The sequence below is a fragment of the Mus pahari genome, chromosome 2 (genome assembly GCF_900095145.1).
Source record: "Mus pahari chromosome 2, PAHARI_EIJ_v1.1, whole genome shotgun sequence".
Taxonomy (NCBI): Eukaryota; Metazoa; Chordata; class Mammalia; order Rodentia; family Muridae; genus Mus; species Mus pahari.
In genome coordinates, this window is record NC_034591.1 from 12,693,518 (window position 1) to 12,715,114 (window position 21,597).

Here is a 21,597-nt window from a genome sequence, read left to right on the forward strand (position 1 = left end):
TTTAGAAATAAAATTAAAATGATCTGATATTATATTAAGAAGAAAATTATGTGTGTACATTATAAAGAATGAATAGGTAGTAATTAGTAATTAAATAAGATAAAGTAGCATTCTAATGTCCTATAAATTAAATCAAAGCATTAATTAACAAAGTAATACTAAGGAAACATTAAATTATTTAATGTTCTGAGAATAATAAAGATTATCCATGGCAGACTTAACTTACAACTGTGTATTACATGGGAAATTATATATAATATGATATCTAGGCTTTTCAACGTCTAGCCTATTTAGTTATTAGAAGTATTGAATGCATCCTATATTACATTTATCTCATTAAGACACAGAATATTAATTTGATGTAGTATAATTCTAATAAAATATTGAAAATATAAATAAGATTGCTAATATTGCTTTCAAAAGAAAATTCTGAGGATCCTCTCAAAGAAAAAATACAGAAGATTAAGGCAAGTTGTAGGCTAACATCACATGACCCAAATGAATCAAAAAAATTGGTGTCAGAAGCATTAAAAACACAAAATATCCTTACTTACATGTTTAATAGAAGCCATAGTAGGAGCTGTGCATAAGTGAGAAAGAATGAACAGAGACCAACTCTGTATTTGTGGAAGATTCTCCTGTGGGTTTGGCTAGGTCAATATGCAAATCTCACGAAGCAGTGAAAAGTATTGGCAGACCCAATTCTTACGTGAACAAGTTACTAACACAACTTAACTCTGTAGGATTGTTTAAACTATGAAAGATATTCCCTAAGGAAGTTCATTTCAACATAATTTGTGAGGATACTTGTTCGTATGGTACAAGGGAGACCACAAGGAGGAAAGAAAATAAATCTGGTAAAACAAAGAGAACTCAGTGGACAATAGGTTGAAATAGCAGGACATAGCACTAAGTAATAGCTAAACCAAGCATTAAGACAGTATGTAATGAATAACACATTAAAAAGAGTTTATTCAGTGTCTTAACTTCAAGGTTACAGGGCAGAAAGTAAAGCATTTATTTTAATTGAGGAAAAACAAATATTAATAGTGAGGTATTTTATAGAAAAGCCAGGCTATAACAGAGTTACTGAAGTGTGTGTGTGTGTGTGTGTGTGTGTGTGTGTGTGTGTGTGTGTGTGGCAGAGACAGACAGAGAGAGAGAGACAGACAGAGAGAGAGAGGTGGGGGCAGTTAAAAGCAAATTTAATAAAAATATAATACATTTGAAAAAAGAATAGTGGTTTCTCCCTTGGGTTGAAAAAATATGATTTGTGATTCGAAAGTGATATCAGAATTTTATGCTGTTTAAACAGTAATATAATGGAAGCATATGATAAATGCCTTAAAAGAGAAAGATTTCCATTTTTCATTAAACATTAGACTTGGTGATTTTGTTCTGTTTATTAAGTATCCTTTATGAGACTTTCAAGCTTGTGCTAAAAATAAAAATAAAAAGTCTATAAATAACATTTGTTATTTGTGTCTTATATTTAGAGTCCCAACGGCAGAATGTAGCTTCTGAAAGAGTTAAATACATATACAGACACACAAGCAGAATCACTGACTGTTCCCAAGGCATGGATGGAAACTTAGACTTCCTTGTACAGCCAGGGGAGACACATTCTAAGAAGTAGCTTACCTAACAATAGCTTGATTCAAATTTTACCACATAGAAAATAGTATGTCTTTGATGCTTTTTGTTGTGTTAAATGAAGAAGTCTGATCCACACCCCGCTCCCCGACATTCAAAGAAAGAACTACTTGACATGAACACCACCAGCTCTGAGTGACACAGCAACCTCACTTAGGTTTTATATACACAGAGCAATGTGTCCAGCCTTACTGTGAAATAAACACTCATTTCTGTAGTTTGGATCTTGAAGATCTATTCTCAGAAAAGTCAATAACTTATGTCTTTCAAGAATCTGCTACTTCTTAAACCAAACCCCAGAGATCTTTAAATAGTATGCTTAGGGGATCAGAAGGTTGATTCAGCAGTTAAGAGTACATGCTGCTATTGCAGAGGATCGATTTGCATCCTTGCACCTTCATGGTAGTTCACAACTACCTATAACTCTAGTTCCAAAGGATCTGATATTTCTTTTAACCTCCGGTCGCACTAAGTACACATGTTATAGAGATAGATATACTTAAGCAAAACAGTTGGAGACATAAATAAATAAATCTGAGAAAAACAGTGTGCTTAGGATTTTCAATCATCACATTAAAAGTGGGAACATCTTATACTCCAAGAATATTTTTTCAGTTTCAACAAAGCATGATTCACTACTTTCCAAACTATATAGACATGAAAATTTTATATGCTGTTAATGTATAAACATACAGAGTAAACTGAATGAGGTCATAAAATCTCCAGAACAAAATACTTTCCTTGGATTGCTATGAATTGTTTAGATGTCCTTTGTTTGTTTGTTTGTTTGTTTGTTTGTTTGTTTCTTTCTTTCTTTCTTTCTTTCTTTCTCTTTCTCTTTGTTTCTTTCTTTCTGTATTTTTATTATTATTATTATTACTATTACTATTATTGGTGGTGGTGGTGGTGGTTTTGAGACAGAGTTTCACTGGGTAGCATTGGCTGTCTTGGAACTCATCTTGTAGACTAGGCTGACCTTGAACTCACAGAGATCTTCTTGCCTCTGCCTTGGAAATGCTGTAATTAAAATTGTGTGCCAGTACCAGCACTGCTCTTGATTTCATGGCTTTTTTTTTTTTTTTTTATGAATACATCCCAGAAAACAACAGACTCCAGAAGAGTAACAAATGTCAGGCTGCCAATCTATAATGAATATGACAGAGTATAAATTCTGAATCACCCTAAAATAAAGAACCTTCCCATGGCCGTGTGTGTGTGTGTGTGTGTGTGTGTGTGTGAGAGAGAGAGAGAGAGAGAGAGAGATTTGTGGTGGACATTGTTACTTGTGTAGATGAAAGAAGTTTAAACCTTGTGGAGCAGAAGAGGAAATGATCACTTAGGAATATCTACAATTAAACAGTGGGTAACAGAAGTTTAACTCATTCATCCTTTTCCTGGCCCTGACAGCATAGCAGAATCATTAATGATTGCTTCCCATTATTGCATGATGGCAGTGATTCAAGTATTTCACCCTGTGAGCTACAGAGAAAAACAAAACAAAACAAAACAAAAACAAAACAAAACAAAAAAACCAAAAACATCTTTCTGTCTCTTTGGGGTAAATTTTGGCATCATGAACCCTATCTTTATGCCATTGTCTGTCAACTCCATTGACTATCTTCTCTTATCCTCATGAAGGTAACTTTTCTCTTTTGCTCCTGGTTATAACTTTTATAAACAGTAATAGATTGTGGAACATTATGAGCTGTGGAATGTCACCTTCAAATGACTTTACTAGTGAACAAGTTCTGTGACCTTTGCAATAAGTAAAGAGAAAAAAGGTCATGCTAGACTTTCAGGACATACCTTTGTTTGTTTGGGCTCTGAAAGCTCACAGCCTCTTAGCTATGGTTAGCAAACCATTCTACAAACCGTTTTGTTCTATAATGCCTCTAGCTCATGGGTGAAAGTATAATGTGAGATGCTCATGAAATCAGAGTATATTTTGTGGTGCTCCATAACACTGTCTTTGTTAGCAACAATGTTGCTGTTCAGCACGAATATGCTAAGGGTGTCCCATATTTCTCCAAGCTCATGGTATAAGGCTGGTAGGATCTTCCTCCATGTGTTCTGTGCTCTAAAAATACTTTTTTGGATGTGCTCCAAGATATTGCTAGGCCTGTTTTTCCTCTCATTTTCAACAATTCCTTGGGGAAAGTTTGATAACCACACTACTTGGAGGAAAGAGGATGGAAGTAAGTAAAAAATTGTAGTAAAATGAAACAGTGCAATCACCAAATAATTACATTTTATTCAAACCTATTAAAAGCTATGAAGATGAGTATCCCAGAAGATAGATTGCATAAAAAGTTTTCAGAATGGTCCTAGATCTTTGGCTTTTCTTAGTTGCTTTGCAGTCACTGTGTAATTGTTTATTTTTGAGTACCTGAGATGCCATTTTAAATTTAATTTTCTTTCAATGTGACATCTGCTTTTAAGTATGTGAGTTTGGGATTACATCCAAACCAATATATTACAAGTCCACATACATGCACAAAAGTTCTTAAGTCAGAAGAAACCGTAAGTTCCCGTGATCCTTGACTCCTTTAATGGACACGCTCATTTTATCAGTTTAGCAGATGTTTATGCTATGCTTTGCTGCTTCTAATGGCAGCTCACCACATATAGAATGAAATGTGTCTCAGCCAAAACTGCAGATCATTCTGATGCTTCAATACATGTCAATCAGTAGACCAGGCTGACCTCGAACTCAGAAATCCGCCTGCCTCTGCCTCCGAAGTGCTGGGATTAAAGGCGTGCACAACCACTGCCCTGCAAGGGTCTCTTCTTGAACCTAGAGTTCATGGATTCTTCTAGGCTGGCTGTACCAAAAGCAGAAAGGATCTGCCTATCTTATTCTCTAGTACTCAGATTACAAATGTGCACTACTAGGGTTGGCTTTCACATGAATGCTGGGGATCCGAACCCTTGTCCTCCTGCTTGCACAGTACAGCTTCATCAGTCTAACCACACAGACTTAAACAAAAACAACTAACTTGTAATCAACCATTTAACTCATCAAATGTGGTCAAGAAGACTGTTGGAAATGTTTTCTTTAAGAACAGAAAAAAAAAGAGAAAAATATTCTATACAATTAATATGTAGTAAGAAGCTGTATGACTACATTTTAAAATTCTGTGTGTGTCTTATAACACTTTAATATCCCTACCATAGAAATCACAACATATCCCCAAGTTCAAATTCTGAGTAGCAGCAAGACAGAAGGTTACAAAATGAGTCTCTATAGAGTATTTACTAGGAATTACTTTTTAAATTTGTATAATATATCCCTCTGTTTAAGATAGTTAACAAAACACAATTTTGTCCAAATATTCACTGAATGAATATTAAATAGCCTATTATCAGGATGTACATTTACAAGAGACATGTTTGTGTTAAATACTTGCCTTTTCTAGTTATCTGATACAAAATTTAAAAGGGTGGTAATTTCCCAGATGTAAATCTTTTGGTTTAGTAGACATTAAACATGCAATGTGACCAATAAAAGCTGTAGCTTGCTTAAACAAAAACTAAATGTGATTATATATATATATATATATATATATATATATATATATGATATACATATCATATATATATACATATATCATATTTATGTAACATTAAAAAATATTTACGTGGTTAACTTGAATTCTTCCATTCCATATTTGGCACATAATTAAAATGCACCAATGAATATTAGTGTAAAATATGCTTTCCCTAAACATTTTAGATGATCTTGTATGCAAATTCTATAAAGGAAGTCTATAAAAGAATGCTTTAAATTGATAGTTGTAAAAATGACTTTCAAGATGTAAAGCAGAAGGAAACATGGCCACCATGCATTCTTTTGAAACTTTTGATGGCAGGCAGAATGTGTCGGCTATATTGGCTCTTAGAACTTATTAGCTCAGAGATGGTAGTTCACATGTTTAGCCCCAGTACTTTGGAGGCAGAAGTAGAAAAATCTCTGTGGTTCGAGGCCAGCCTGCTCTACAGAGCAAGGTTCAACACAACCAGAGCTAAAAGGGAAACCCTGCCATGAAAACCAAAGCAAAACAAAACAAAACAAAGTGAATTTTATTGTAAACTGTTAACCATCTAAACATAGATAAAGTATAGATGGGTTTGTACTTTCAGAGGAACTGGGCAGAGTAGAGAAAAAGGAAACTGTAGTCAGGATATATGTATAAGCTACAAAAATGCAATTTCTTTTCTTTCTTTTTCATTTCTTTTTGGTTTTTGTTTTGTTTTTGTTTTTTGAGTTTTGAGTTTTGAAGACAGAATTTTTCTGTGAAGCCTTGGCAGAGGGAGGAACTCACTCTGTAGACCAGGCTGTCTTTGAACTGAGAGATCAGTTGCCTTTGCCTCTCAAGTGCTGGGATTAAAGGTTTGAACCACTGCTGTGCAGCTAAGAATCTATTTTAATATAAAAGGGGAAAATATTTATGCAACACGTGATTTTCTTAATGAACGTTCATTAGAATCTTAAAGAGCTCTCTGGGTTAGGCTTTCAGTAGACTATTGACTGCAGAAAGCAGCCCAAAGTTCTGTGTTTACATGTGTGCCCTTCTCTACGTTGAGGCACATTACTATCTACAAAGACACCATCTACCTGTCCTAACATACTAAGTCATTCACAGATGTTGACCATTTACAGAATCACAAATATGAAAAAGCATAAAAATTTTAGTATCACTATTAATTGAGATGTTTTCTGTAATAGCCTAAGTAAAGTTGTTTCTTCTCTCAAGAGAAATATTAACAGGGTGAACACTTAAATATCAAAACAAAATGCATAAATGATAATGCCCAGGAGAAAAGAACAGCAATAGAGCCTTGTGGTGGCTTGTCTCCAGAGAACCTCGGCTACTGATAATGATAAACACGAAGTTGGAGTTAATACAGAGATAAGCTAAGCCCAGTACTTACACAGGAGAGCTCAAGAAAGAGCAAAGGTTCTACATGGTACAAATGGTGAGAACAGTGAAGTTACTCCTTGACTCTAATAGCAGAACTGGCCACAAAGAGAGCACAGTCCTATAAACACACTCTGGTGAGGAACTTCGCAAACTAAAAGGATGACAGTCTCCCTGTGCCTTTGCAATGACTTCCAAACTATGCTCACCAAAGGAATTTGATTTCTAGTATAGCAAATTATGTAGTTATTAATGTAAGATCTTAAGGAGAAACTATATAACAATATACATATATATGATCTGCAAATAAGTTAGGAAAACAAAATAAATTTAACAGTAAGCTGTAATATATTCATAGAATATGTAAATGTAACTGAGTTAAATTTATAAAACAGTTGATATATTTTAATAACATTCTGTTTTAATTTTGTTTTCATATTTTTAATGCACCATATGTAGTTATCTCTCTCTTATGCATACATATATACATACACACATGCATAGGTGCAATATATATCTACATACATATGTACACAAAGGAAATATATATACATAGAGAAATCAAACAGCAGATATCATTAACTTGAAATAGAACACATATACGAGTATATGTATAATCTACTGAAATAGCTACTTTCATATTTGAGTGTATTAGCATACCATTTATTCTGGTTGCATAACTAACAAAATTACTGAGATTATGGAAGCTATTATCTGAATATTCTTACCAGTAAAATATGGAGATGTAGCAGAATGCCAGCTAAGTTTGCAGTCACTGATAACTTGGGTTGCCATAGCAAGCTCATAGTCACTGAGTTTCTAAGCAACCTAAGGCTCCACAGACTGCACTAGGACTCTACTGATCTTTCATCATCTTTAGAGAACAAATATCACTGTTGTGGTACCAAATCCAATAAAGGATTCTTTAATTATCCAGTAAAGCAGTGACCCTCTCAGGTCCCCTGTGTGGATATCCTTGGAGTTTATGAAACAGTATTTGCACTGGGAATTCTTTGAATGTTTACAGTACTAAGTACATAAAATTAAGTTTAGAAAATGATCAGTATTTCATATAAGTATATATTCATTCAACAAACAAGATGAAACACAACATCTACCTTTTCAGAGACAATTATTTACATAATTCTAAAATTAATGAATTCATTGTCATTTAATATAAAATGGGTTTTGTAGCATTGATACACAATACAACACTGGTTTGTAGTTAGTATTTAAAGCTTTAGGTAAGCTAGATTATATAAAGTAGAAATTACCTGAGATTGTGAAAGTATAGTTTACAATATGTAAGTACCACTTCTAGTTGCCCAAGGGAGAAAGAGAGTTGGACAGATCTAGACACAAGCACAGCTGTAATTTTGGGAAAATGTAAGAGTTAGCATTATCTCCTTCAATCTAGAAAGACATTCAACCCTGCATTCTCCCAGTGCCCACTAGGCTGAGTATGCCTGCTGCCCCATGGTCTAATTCCCTAGGCAATATTGCCAACCCTGTAGTGTAACTACAGTCAAGCTGTTCAAATATTGCCATAGAGCATTGCATCACAGTGTAAGTCAAAACATAAAGCATTGACGAGTAGAAGTATTTTTTTATAACCAATAAAGCAATGGTGCCTACGACTTTGCCTAATTCCAATACCTGATTTTCTCTACCTTCAATTATCAGCAAAGTATTACCATGTAAACATCTTGGTAGTAATTTGTAGATTGAAAACTTTTTAATTTAACTTTAGGATTTTAGCGTTTCTTATTACCCTAGTGACTATGTCATCAATAATTCAGAAGCTATGTTAAATGAGTTACATATCCCAGTGATGAAATTTTTAACTTGAGAAAAAAAAAAAAAGACAAGGTTGCAAAATCACCTTACAAATGGTTCACAGAGGACCTGTTGGCTTGCACCATGCCAGGAAAGCCAGCAGCAGGGACTGCTTGTGACCTCTGTTTATTATTATCGGTCACGAGAAACAGGCAAGGACGTAGTCTTCTTGCTGAAAGATTACAAAGACGAACACTCTACTGCAAAATCTCCCTAGGCTAAAGCCTTGGTTATAATGTTTATTATGATTCCTTCTTTAGAAAAAAAAAAAAAGACCATCTGCTATTTAACAGTCTTCTTAAGATACATGAATAGATAGGCAGATAGGCAGATACACAGGCAGATAGACAGACAGACAGACAGATAAACAGGTAGACAGATAATAGAGACGTATTTAACCCCATTAAGATAAGATATACCTCTAATACAACATATATGTACATATACATATATATGTATGTATATATATATATACAAATATCTATGGTATTATAATTTTAAATATTTCTGAATCCGCTTCAATCACTTAGTAACTTAAACATCACTGTCAAAATTACAGTATAGTTAGTATAGCTGACAAAGTGTCTACTTTCCTTCTCAATGTCAGGTTTAAGCAGGGTACCTGAATACATATAATACTTCCCACTTATTCCCCTATCTGTGAGAAAAATCCCAATTATTCTCTAAACTGTACAAGAACAAACCAAATAATCCTATCAAAGGGACTAATTTTAGATTTGCGGGCACAAGTCAGGATCACCAAATTTTTGTCTAGGTAAAGTTTTACTTACTACACCGAAGCAATCAGCTAGAAGTCCGATGAGAGAGTGCAAGGCCACCAGTTTAAAGGAACCATCAAAATGAAGTTGCAAGGTTACAGAGTCCCTGATAGTTCCAGCTCTGTTTGCCACAAGTCAAATCACTGCTGCTCACCGCTTAGCCCCACCTCCAAGTATCCAAGAATGGCTGTGGAATTTTGATTGACACTCCAGTGCAGCAGTGAAGCTTCTGAACCAAAGTAAACTTGGCATCCAGCATTTGCTAACCTATCCAGCTTAAAAAATAAACTGCTCCTTAAAAAAGAAAAAGAAAAAAGAAAGAAAGAAAGAAAGAAAGAAAGAAAGAAAGAAAGAAAGAAAGAAAGAAAGAAAGAAAGAAAGAAAGAAAGAACTCCGTGATACTTAAAAGAACAGAGGAATAGATCCCTCTCTAGGGAAACATTCCACTTAACATCCTCACAGCAATTCCCTTGACAGCATGCTGTGTCTTAGCAATACATAGGACATTATAATCATAACATTAAAAAAAATTATTGATTCTTTGTGAGTTTCATATCATGCACTTCAGTCCTCCTCATTTTCCCTTCCCCTCATATCTACCCTTTGTGTTTGTAGCCTCACCCTCAAATAAAACACGCACACACACACACACACACACACACACACACACACACCAAAAGCAGAGAAAACATCTCATCGTGGAAGCTAGCATGCTGGGGTGTCCCACAGTAAGTCTCTCTGTTCACTCATCTTCACTTGCAAATGCTCATTGCACTGGCCTAGTAATGAGATTGCTGCCTTCTGTGACACCATCAATACCAGATCCTCTCCAGGACTCCTCTGGGTTATACTGTTGTTACCCTGTGTCATAGAGATCCTGCAGCTTTGGAACCGCACGACTGCTCCTTTTGTGCATTGCATCTGTTCACAGATAATATAGATTTGGGTGTAGGCCAATTTAGAGCTCAGGACCTGGGCCTAGATTGTAGCTGAGCAGGTCAGTTCCCTGGCTCTCCCTTAGTCTCACCACCAGGGAGAGCTCTCAAGCCCTGCTCTGACTAGGCAATATTGGAGACCAGGTCTACAAGGCTCAGGTCCTGAGAAAGGCAAAGTGGGGGTTGACTCAAATGAAGACATAGACCACCTACTGACTTTCAAGCAAGTGGTCCTGAACACCTCAAGCCATCTTTATTTATACAATGGCAATCCTGCTCACCTGACCAGTGACTTCATCGGCTATTTTACTTAAAAGAAATCCTAATACAGCATTATAAAATCTCCATCATTACAAAACACCCCCAATAATTTTCCTTCCTCTTTTCTCACTATTGCCAGGACATTCAGCCCACTCCTGACGTTATGGTGCACTACGAACCACAGTTTCAGCAAGCCAAAAATAAATGTCTAGCTAGACATGCCCTGTAGACATGAGTCCATACCCAGCTGGTAGCAAATGTAGTTATAAACTTAAGAAAGGTGAGAGACAGATTAAATATTTGTGGGTATAAGTCCAGTCGTCAGGTAGCACCCCTCTGTCATAATCCTTTATTAAATTGCACCCAGAGATATGCTTACTGTACCAAGCAACCTTTTCCGATATACACCTATCAATTTTTCCAAGAACCATTTTTAAGTCTCTACTGATCAGACGTAGCTTTCCTATTTCCTAAGTCTCCCTAAGTTCTTTCTTAAGAACTTCCCCATTTTAAATCTCTCTTTGTCAGACACAGCTTCCTCAAAACAGTTAAGGAAGCAGAAACTACTATACACCAGAACTGCCATGGTCTTACTCAGCATGACGCTAGCTCTTTTTCAATGGACATGATTACAAATCCCATCACACCCAGGATTAATTGTCACATCTGGAGGACTGATAGACATAGAAAGAGAAAAGGAGGGTTTTACCCCTTGAAAGAGTTTTGAGAAAAACAGAATCATCCACAGAGCTTTCAGCCTGCATGATCCTAGCCTTGTCCATGACCAAGAAAGTGAATGGAAGATTGCTATGAGTATAGACAACATAGCAAGAGCAAGGGCAACTTACAGCACATGCGACCTAGGTAATAATCATAGAGGCCACCAAATTTGTCACTGCTCCTTGCCAAGTGAGAAGGAGTCTCCATGGGCCTGGCCACAATGGAGTGCCAAAAGTGAAGCACTCATATGCTTTGCCCTGAAGATGCTGCTGCCCACGTGTGGTGGTTTGAATATGCTTGGCACTATTAGGAAACATGGCCTTGTTGAAGGAACTGTGTTACTGTGGGGGTGGGTATGAGACCCTCCTCCTAACCACATAAGATCCAGTCTTCTAATGGTCTTCAGATGAAGATGTAGAACTCTCAGTTCCTCCTGCATCATGACTGCCTGTATGCTGCCATGCTCCTGCCTTGATGATACTTGACTGAAGCTCTGAACCTATAAACCAGCCCCAATTAAATGTTGTCCGTATAAGAGTTGCCTTGGTCATGGTGCCTGTTCACAGCAGTGAAACTCTAAATAAGACACCACCAACATCTCCTTTTTTTGTTTTGTTTTTTGTTTTTTTGTTTTTTTTTGTTTGTTTGTTTTTAATTGAAGATATAGGACATCATGAGATACAACATGGCGACCTGAACTTACTTGTTGGAGGATGACTGGAAAAAGAATAACAAAAATAAGATACGTAAAAAGAAACCACTGTTGAGTGGTTCCTAGATAACTGAGAAAAGACTAGAAATCATATTAGAAACATAAGACTGGATGGAACTGAGAAAGAAGGCAGCCACCTTTTCTGCTGAAGGAAGCTGTAAAGGAGCATGCAAGACTGCTGCAATCTGCTCACAAAGCATATGAATATTTAAATCCATCTTAGAGTTATTTCATATATATCTATAATATGAATCTGAACTTGGTCCCAAGTATAATCTAAGGGAGCAACACAAATTCATTTACAATTATTCCGATAGGCGGTGATAAGCCTAACCATAATTTTGAATTTGAGTTTCCATGTACAATATGGCTTTCTGCAAAACATTAATTCTATCTATACCTTCATCAATTCTTTCCTGTATAAAAAAAAAGCTATGAAAACATTTTTAGAAAGTGTGAAAACATGTTCTGCAGTATGGACTTGCTGAATTAAGGCTGTGGTGGAAGCAGCAACAAAGGCTAGGGATCCTAGAGATCCACCTTTCAATTCCCAACATAAGAGCAACAGTAAAACACATGGACTGAGAGAGCCACAGTCGCCATTGCATGAAGTCCAGGATCTGGGGATCCATCCCATCATCAGCCACCAAACCCAGATACTAATGCACATGCCAGCAAGATTCTGCTGAAGGGACCCTGATATAGTAGCCTCTTGTGAGGCTATGCCAGTGCCTGGCAAACACAGAAGTGGATGCTCATAGTCAGCTATTGGATGGAGCACAGGGCCCCCAATGGAGGAGCTAGACAAAGTACCCAAGGAGTGAAGGGGGATGCAACCCTGTAGATGGAACAACAATATGAACTAACCAGTACCCCCTGAGCTCATGTCTCTAGTTGTATATGTAGCAGAAGATGGCCTAATCGGCCATCATTGGGAAGAGAGGCCCCTTGGTCTTGCAAACTTTATATGACCCAGCACAGGGGAAAGCCAGGGCCAAGAAGTGGGAGTGGGTGGGTAGGGGAGCAGGGGCGGGGGAGGGTATGGGGAACTTTCAGGATAGCATTTGAAATGTAATATATATATATATATATATATATATATATATATATATATATACATACATACATATATATATATAAAAAGTCTAGGATCATCAAACCAAGGAGACAAGTTTGCAGGCAAAAGAATCTAAGGAGGTTGCCTAACAATAAAAAAAAAAAAAAATGCCAGGAGCAAATGTCTGATTACTTCAATTCGTTATAACACAATTAACATGGGAGGCATCATAAAAGGAATTTTTTTCTCTAATATTAGAACACTGAGCAAACTTGCAGTCAAAATAGCAAAAGAAAAAATAACATAGGCTTAAAGCCCAGAGTAAAAAGAAGAACCTTTTGGCAAGAGGCATTTAATGACAATCTAATTGATTGCAGCAAAAAGTTGATATAAATGTCTCTGGAGGACAGGATGGTCAGGTGGATAAGCTAGAAAAGTGGAAGACACTTATCCAGCAGAAAACCAATAACTAAGTGGAGAGGGCCTTTTAAGTATATCCTCATTCCAGGAAAGCAGACATTGCTGGCCTTCAAATAATTTCTATAATCATAACCATGACTTGGAATAGAGCAATCATATATGTTGTATTGGGATTCATTAACCATACAAGTAACTTCTTTACTGAGAAACACTCAGGATAACCATTGTGGGTAGCCACTTCTTGGATCAACCATATCCCGATTGTGATTAAATTGTTCAGCTGGCAAACAGCTAGACAAGGACTAGGCTGTATCATAAGAGGGAGAAACAAAGCCCCAAGTCCAGGGGTATCTGTTACCATCTGGTCCTCCTTTAGGAAAATTAGTCAATAAAGTTCCATAATTAAGAGAAATTCAACCATGCTGAGGAGAAATACGTACAGTGGCAAAACAAATGGGTAAGCCATCAGCATATCCAGTGTAATTTAGAATATCATACATCCTGTGAGTAAGAAATGCATCACAATCCCCCCCCCCCATCCCATCGGTTTAGGGTCCTTTACAACAAATATAACGTCCTCATGATCCCAAGTGACAGGATGGAACAATGACAGCTCAGGAACACAAGTCCAGAATTAACCTTCCTTGACACACACACATGAACACACACACACACATACACACACACACACATACACACATACAAAAGGAAACAAAACAAAACAAACACAAAAACCTAAAGGAATACCTTAACATTGAGCAAAGCAATCACAGCTATAAACAAAAATTATGAGGCAAATTCTTGGCTTGTGAGGGCTTTGTTCTGACCTCAAGTTAGCAAAGTAGTGTTCTCGGTGTTGTAGACACCGGAGTGAAGTGAAACTTGAGAGAAGCTGAGAAGAAGCATGACTGTGCTCAATGAAAAATGGGAAGGACTGAAAATGAACTGCAGCTAGAAGCTGTAGGAAAAGTGAAAACACAGAAGTCTATGTAGCAAGAAGCAAAGCATTTTCAAGGTGAGGAGACAGTGTACCAGGAGTCTGCACATAGGTTAAAAGTCTTGTCTTTGGGGCAATCAAATACTGCATGAACTGCTCTGAGCTCTACCCTCTGAGACAAAGTTTCTACTGTGGAAAAGGAATGTGGCTTAGCATTAATGACGGATACTGCTGTGTCATTAGAAGAGCCATGTGCAAATACCAAGGCTGCATGGGGAGGTAAAGGAGAGATATGACAAATGGGAGGGAAAAAATGTCTACAGATAAACTGCAAAGGAGGGGATAGAAGGAAATGATGTTTATAAATATCTTTGAAGCCCGAAGTAGCAATCAGCCAATTATCAGATTCAGAGAGCAAAATAATTATGTGTTCAATAGTGTAATAGTATAATAGTTCAGAGTAATAATCTCTGAAACATCTTGACCAAAAAATTCCTTGCTTCTATGGCAGGCTTTTATATTACTGTGGCCACCAAATCTGTGTATGAAGCTAAAGCTTTCTTGGAAGAAACAGGTAAATGAAGCCATTCCAAAGGACCCTCCTGTCATAAACAGCTAGAAGGTATATGGTCTGTTGAAATAAGGACCAAGAGCCAGGACTTAGTATAATCAAGTCTTGACACTTTATGTAAGGCAATAGCTTGTTCTACTATCCTTGGGGCCTCTTGAGCCCCAAGTAGTAAGTGTCTTAGGTTATCTAAGCTCAAAATAATCCTTAAGTATATCAAACAGAGGCCTAAATTATGAAGTGGATAATTTCAAATATGGTCTGAGCCAACTAATATCACCCAGTAATCTTTGAAATGATTTAAGTCCTGTAGCTTATCTATTCTGATCTGTAAAGGCTGAGAGGTGACAAAGTCATTCTCTATACTTCTCCCTAAATAAAAAGAGTTGAATCTTGTTTGATGTTGTTGGGCTTTTTTTGTTTTGTTGTTGTTGTTGTTGTTTTCTGTTTTGGTTTTTTGTTTGTTTGGGTTTGGGGAGGAGTGAGGGGGCAAGCCTAAGCCCAAATATATCAAATGCTAGTATGTAAAAAGCAACAGCCAGGGTGAGACATTAAAATATATTACTTTCAACAATAGGAGTGCGCCAGGGACTATTTAAAGGCACAGTATGACCTGTCTTAAGTCGTTCCTCTGCCAATTGAGAGGCTACCTGCAACCAAGCCCTAAGATCAACTCCTACTCTCTGCCAAACATCTAAGTCAAGAGTTCCCTATTAGGCAAACCAAGGGCAAATTTTCTGAACAAATTGTAAGGCCCTAAAGCCCAATTAGTAGGAACTTTAAGAACTTTAGGTCTATTTGTTTTATGATATCTGAATTGAGAATAATTTCCTTTGACTCATGCTTTCCCATTCTGAAGGACAGGGCACAACACTTCTCAAGTTATTATGTAATTTCCTTTGATGTATATGCTGTTCTTTTCTGAAGGACAGGGCACCACCTTTCTCAAGGTTTTTGTTTTTGGTTTTGCTTTTGTTTGGTTTTTTTTTTTTGTTTTTTGTTTTTTGTTTTTTGTTTTTTTTTAAATTTCCTATGATCAACTCTGTCCTATTCAGAAGGAGAGGGCATCATACTTCTCAGGTTTTGGATTCTCTGCCTCTTCCTCAAACCAGGGGTCCTCATGGCAGGTGTGCAGCACCCTTAGGCACAATATTCTCCTTCAGTCCCAATATTCACCTACCATCTTCAGGTCCCTGTCAGTGCAGCACTTGCTGGAGACCAGCTCCAGCTGCCAGGCTCAGGTCCTGAAACAGGCAGGGAAGATTGCCTCCAGTGAAGATGTTGACCACCTGTTGATTTTCAAGGAAGTGATCCCAAATAGCTCAAGCCATTTTTATTTATACACTGACAATCTTGACCACGTGAACAGTGACATCTTTGGTTATTTTTTTTATTAGATATTTTCTTTATTTACATTTCAAATGCTATCCCAAAAGTTCCCCATACCCTCCCCCTGACCCTGCTCCCCTACCCACCCACTCCCACTTCTTGGCCCTGGCTTTCCCCTGTGCTGGGTCATATAAAGTTTGCAAGACCAAGGGGCCTCTCTTCCCAATGATGGCCGACTAGGCCATCTTCTGCTACATATGCAGCTAGAGACATGAGCTCAGGGGGTACTGGTTAGTTCATATTGTTGTTCCACCTATAGGGTTGCAGCCCCCTTCAGGTCCTTGGGTACCTTCTCTAGCTCCTCCATTGGGGGCCCTGTGCTCCATCCAATAGCTAACTATGAGCATCTACTTCTGTGTTTGCCAGGCACTGGTATAGCCTCACAAGAGGCCGCTATATCAGGGTCATCTTTGGTTATTTTATTAAAATAAATCATAATATCACCATTATGAAAGTTCTATCATTACAAAAAGGTCCCAATAGAGACACTTTCTCCTTCCACACCCCCACTGGGTCAATCACCCCCCCCATCCCCAAATTTATTTTGTTCTACAATACACAATTTCAGGAAGCCAAAAATAAATGTCCAGCTAGGCATGTCCTATAGATATAAAGACATGTCCAGCTGGTAGCAGATGCATTTACACAGTTATACAAAGTGAGAGACAGATTAAAATTTTGTGGGTATAAGTCCTGTCATCAAATAGAACTCCCCTTTCATCTACTTTTTTAATTGCAGAGACATGATTACTGTACCAAGCAATGTTTCCTGATATACACCTTTCAACTTCTGATAACCATCTTTCTAAGAATCATTTTTAAGCCTCTATTGATCAGTCGTAGCTTCCTCATTTTACGTCTCTGTTGATCACACGTAGAATCTCCATTTTAAGTCTATGTTGATCAGACATAGCTTCCTCAGAAGAGTTATGCAAGCCAGACCCACTCTTCTTTACAACTGACTCAGGCCTACTCAGCATGACGGCAGTTGTTTCTTAGGGACATGATTACATGTGCCAAAATACCCAGAATTAATGGTCACATCTGAAGGATTGATAGAGGCAGAAAGAGGAGAAAAGAATTTTACCTCTAGAATGAACTTTAAGAAAAACACAGTTTCATCCACAGGACTTTTAGCCTGCCCATGATCAAAAAAGGAAAACTAAATATTCCTATGAGTAGAGACAGCATAGCAAAAGCAAGGAGAGCTTGTAGCAATGCGATATGGGTAATAAGCATATTGGGAAGGGATTTCCATGGGCCTTGCCACAGTAGCATCCCAATAGTGAAGCACTCATATGCCCTTCCTTGCAGATGCTGCATGGCCACCCAATACTGCCATCTGTGGGGTCAGCCCTCGTGCTCTCATGGTCTCAGGACAATTCACCTGCTTCCATGACTCCAGAGTCAGCTCTCCTGCACCATCCTGTCTAGCAGGACTTGGGGAGCTTTCCCAAGTTCTGATGACTGTGAGGAACTGGACCAGCCCTCCTCCACTCACCCCTTCAAAGTTGGTTCACCCATGCCTTCACTATCATGGCTCTGCAGTGTTGCTCAGGCCAGGGCTAGGCCTCTCTTTCTAGTGGTACAGCTAGTGATGGGACAGCACTAGGTCTCTCATCGCCCCAGGGCCAGCTCTCCCCACATCTGCAGGTGGCGAGGCGGGAGGGAAAGGGGTGGACATAACCCTGTACCCAGGCCACCTCACGGGAGAAGAGTGGATAATGGCCTGAAGCTTTCCTGTGTTCTCCCTCTCCCTACATCTCGGGTCAGCACTATAGTGGTGCCCAGACAAATGCAGGGTTCACTCCCCCGAGCGCTGCCGTTGTAGAGGAACAGGAATAGGAACAGCTTATCTGTTCTCATGATCTCTTAGACTTGGGGGTCAATTCTTCTAACTGCCACAGGTGGTGAGGGGTGAAGGGGTGGAAGGGCATCACCCCAGCACCCACGCCACCTCCTGAGAGACAAGTAACAGGGCCAGTCATTTCTTGCTCTGTGAGGTCAACTCTATTCCACTCATGACCTCAGGCTGGTTCAGCCACACTCCTACTACTAGGTCCAGCTCTACTGTGCTGACTAGGCAAGGTGCAGGTCTCACTCTGCTCTCCAAAGTGCTGCCAACAGTGAGAGACGAGGCCAGCTCTACAGAGCACTTCATCTAAGCGGGGTGGGATCACTAACGCACAGCTCTTAGACATCCACATGGGCCCCTAACCTGGGAAATTCCCTGTGTTCTATTGTGGTGGTATAAACCAAGAACATTGACAGTGACCCCTGCCACTGCCCGAATAGCCACAGACTCAGACATGGACTTCAGTAGCAGCTCAACCTATGACCTCACCATGGCCCCAGGTGGCAGAGCTGGCCATTCACACCGGGTTATTTATCTCCACCCTTGAGTCTCCACTTCTACCTCCCTTCATAATTCTCTTACTGCTCCATTCTCTATCTTTCATCTGAGCACCACTTACATTGGGGTGGCTCATGCTGCAGGGTAGCCCCCGGGTGACATCCTCCATCCATACTGCGTGACTTGGTGGCAAGTGGGTGTCTATGGCCCACCTGCTCCTTGTGCTGGAACGCAGGTCTATGGGTGTCCTGAAGGTCTCCCTCCTGTGTGTCACTGCTGGATTTGTTTTTTTATGAATTCTAGGCATAAGATAGCATTGACCACCAAGCCACGCATTAACCTTGGATGAAGAAAGGACTGTCATCTTCTCTACCTCTGACTAATACAGGAACACTATCACCAACATGGTGTCTCTTTGCTCATTGTTAGGAGGGTATAATCATCATACTTATCTCACAAAGACATGTGTATTTGAGATGAAGAACATTACTGCCTCAGTTAGGGTTTCATTGCTGTGAGGAGACACCATGACCATGGCAACTTTTAGAAAGGAAAATATTTAATCAGGGCTGGCTTACAGTTTCAGAGATTGAGTCCATTCCCTTCATAGACGGAGGCTTGGAATCATGCAGGCAGACAGCGTGATGGAGGAACAGAGAGCTCTACAGTTTGATCAAGAGGCAAGAGAAGAAAGCTCTCTTCCACATGGGATGGAGCCTGTTCTCAAAGCCCATCTCCACAGTGACACACTTTCTCCAACAAGGCCACACCTATGCCACTAAGGCTACACTTCCTAAGAGTGCCAGTCCCCATAGGTCAAGCATTCAAACATAAGTCTATGGGGGCCAAACCCACTCAAACCACCACAATTACCTTCAAGGATAGTATTGTTCATGTGGACAGCACTGCAGAAAGGCCAGCAAAACTACCAAGCTCAGACTTAAAATAATCTTGATCTTCTTTTGGCACATATGCCACTGAGGATAATAGTATTTGGTACATATACGTGTGTGTGTGTGTATGTGTTATATTAAATTATATATATATATATATATATATATATATATATATATATATATATATATATGATACTCTAAAACATAAGGTCATTATAGCATATCCAATATGCTAAATATGCTAAATAGTCTATTTATATATTAGTATTATTTAGAATGTTAGTTTAATATGCTAATGTGCTAAATAAAACCAAATATTCATGATTTTTCTTCCTAATCATTTAAGGATATAAATCTCCAAGGAACAATATTGATAATACCCTTCCTCATGAGTTCGTTTATTATGTGAGCCCTTTGTGCTTGGAACACTGCCACAAAGAGGAAGATAACAGATACCTGCTGCCAATTGTTCTGTAATAAGTATAACTACAGTTCTCCATGAGGCACTGGAGACACCAGTCCAATCTCATGAAGGATGCATTATCCTAGTTTAGAGCATTTAGACTGGAGCTGGCTGACTAGCATTCAATACTTTCTAACTTAGTTACCTTTATAGCTACACAAGACTGATTTCATGATATGACCATGAGACTTTTTTCTGAAAAAAAGAATGATTTTAAAGCTTTATTAATTGAAAAGAAATATTACTAAATTCTACCCTCACATATCGGGGTTTAAAAAAAAAAGCAGAGTTTTCAAAAACCCAACTCGGGTTCCACATGTGGACTAGTTGTTGATTTTCTAGCAGCCATGACTGTCTGGGATCCACGATTAGCCTTTTAAGCACATGCCCTGGATGAACTGCCCTTTATTGAATCTGCTAACACAGCTAAGCAGACGTACTGATAGCTTCGTCAAACCTTCCTTTTCTTAGAAAGTTTCAAGCGGCTCACATTCAAGAGATACATTGCATGCTTAGGGGACTTTGTACCAGAAGGTTTGCTGGGGATTGGAGGCCAAGGGATGATGCCCCAGAAGTTGTGTTCTTGATTAGAAAGCATCAAGTTTTTTGTGCTTGACACCTAGTATGACATAAAATGGGCATGGTGGTGCATGTCTGTAGTTCTAGCCCCATCAGTGGAGGTGGAAGCAAGGTGATCAGTATCAGAAGCTCAAGGTAATTATATAGTAAAATCAGTGACAGTGCAGATGATGGGCAATTCATTCTCTTTCTCTCTCTCTCTCTCTCTCTCTCTCTCTCTAACAAACAGCCATTGGCAAAATAAAGAACACCAACTACTAAAGAATATGAGCTTCCTCAATTGTCAAAAAGGTACATTTGTACAGCCATGAATGCTTGTTGCTTTAACCCATAACCTTCCTCATCTACTCTGCTGGGATGCATTTCTTCTCATCTCACTGTCCCTATATTACAGGAGGAGAACACGCTCTAGGAAATTACCATCTGATCCTCATCATTTGACAAAGGAGGCTCCAGAGGTCCAAGAATCAAGAAACACTTGGAAGTCACTTAGTGACCTGAAAGCCCAGAGAGCTTGCTGCCTTGCTCCTGGGTGGCATGGTTCCCTCTTCTTCTCTCTTTTGTCATCTTGTAACTAAGGTTTTGCCCCAAGCTTTGATAATGAATTTCTCTCAATCTCTGTCATTTATCATTGGGTTTGGATGACATGGATCCACCTAATTCACACATTTGGGATTGTGTATATTGCTTTGGGTTTTCTAAGCATTACCAATTGTGCTCTGATGCTAGAAGGACACTAATTAACTTAAAATTTCCCATTTCAGTGGACTTTGATATTTTCAATTGAAAAGTTCTTTTAAATATTTAAAATTAATATGCCTCAGTTGACATATCCTATACTAATTGTATGTTTTAGGACAATTATCATTATCATGGACAGATTACAGCAAACTTGACTTTGGTCATTTACTTGTAAGAAACTAGTCTTTCTTCATTATTTCTATTTCCTGCTCCAGCATATCTGAAAGTAGATAAACTGTTTAATAGAAATAAATTTAAACATAAAGAAAAGTTGTCATGAAGTACACAAGGATTGTGCTAACAGAAGGCAGACTATAGTAAAACAGAAGAACAGAAGCAGTCACCAAGGGGGGTGGATGTGTAGGAGAGAACATGACAC

The 21,597-nt window shown here is 38.5% G+C and overlaps 1 protein-coding gene across 6 annotated transcripts in view; it reads right to left on the reverse strand.

The window, feature by feature from the left end:
- The window catches only part of Cd36 (CD36 molecule), an 89,489-nt gene that overhangs the window by 42,000 nt on the left and 25,892 nt on the right, over nucleotides 1-21,597 (reverse strand). For 4 of the 6 annotated variants that reach the window (XM_021191078.2, XM_029534904.1, XM_029534900.1 and 1 more), the window contains exon 1: nucleotides 9,200-9,326. The exons of 1 other annotated variant lie outside the window; for it this stretch is intronic. The gene's annotated coding sequence lies outside the window, so the exon portion shown is untranslated. Of the gene's footprint in view, nucleotides 1-7,846; nucleotides 7,941-9,199; nucleotides 9,327-21,597 lie in introns of those variants that run through there. One more of the 6 variants, XM_029534902.1, reaches the window with a different exon arrangement.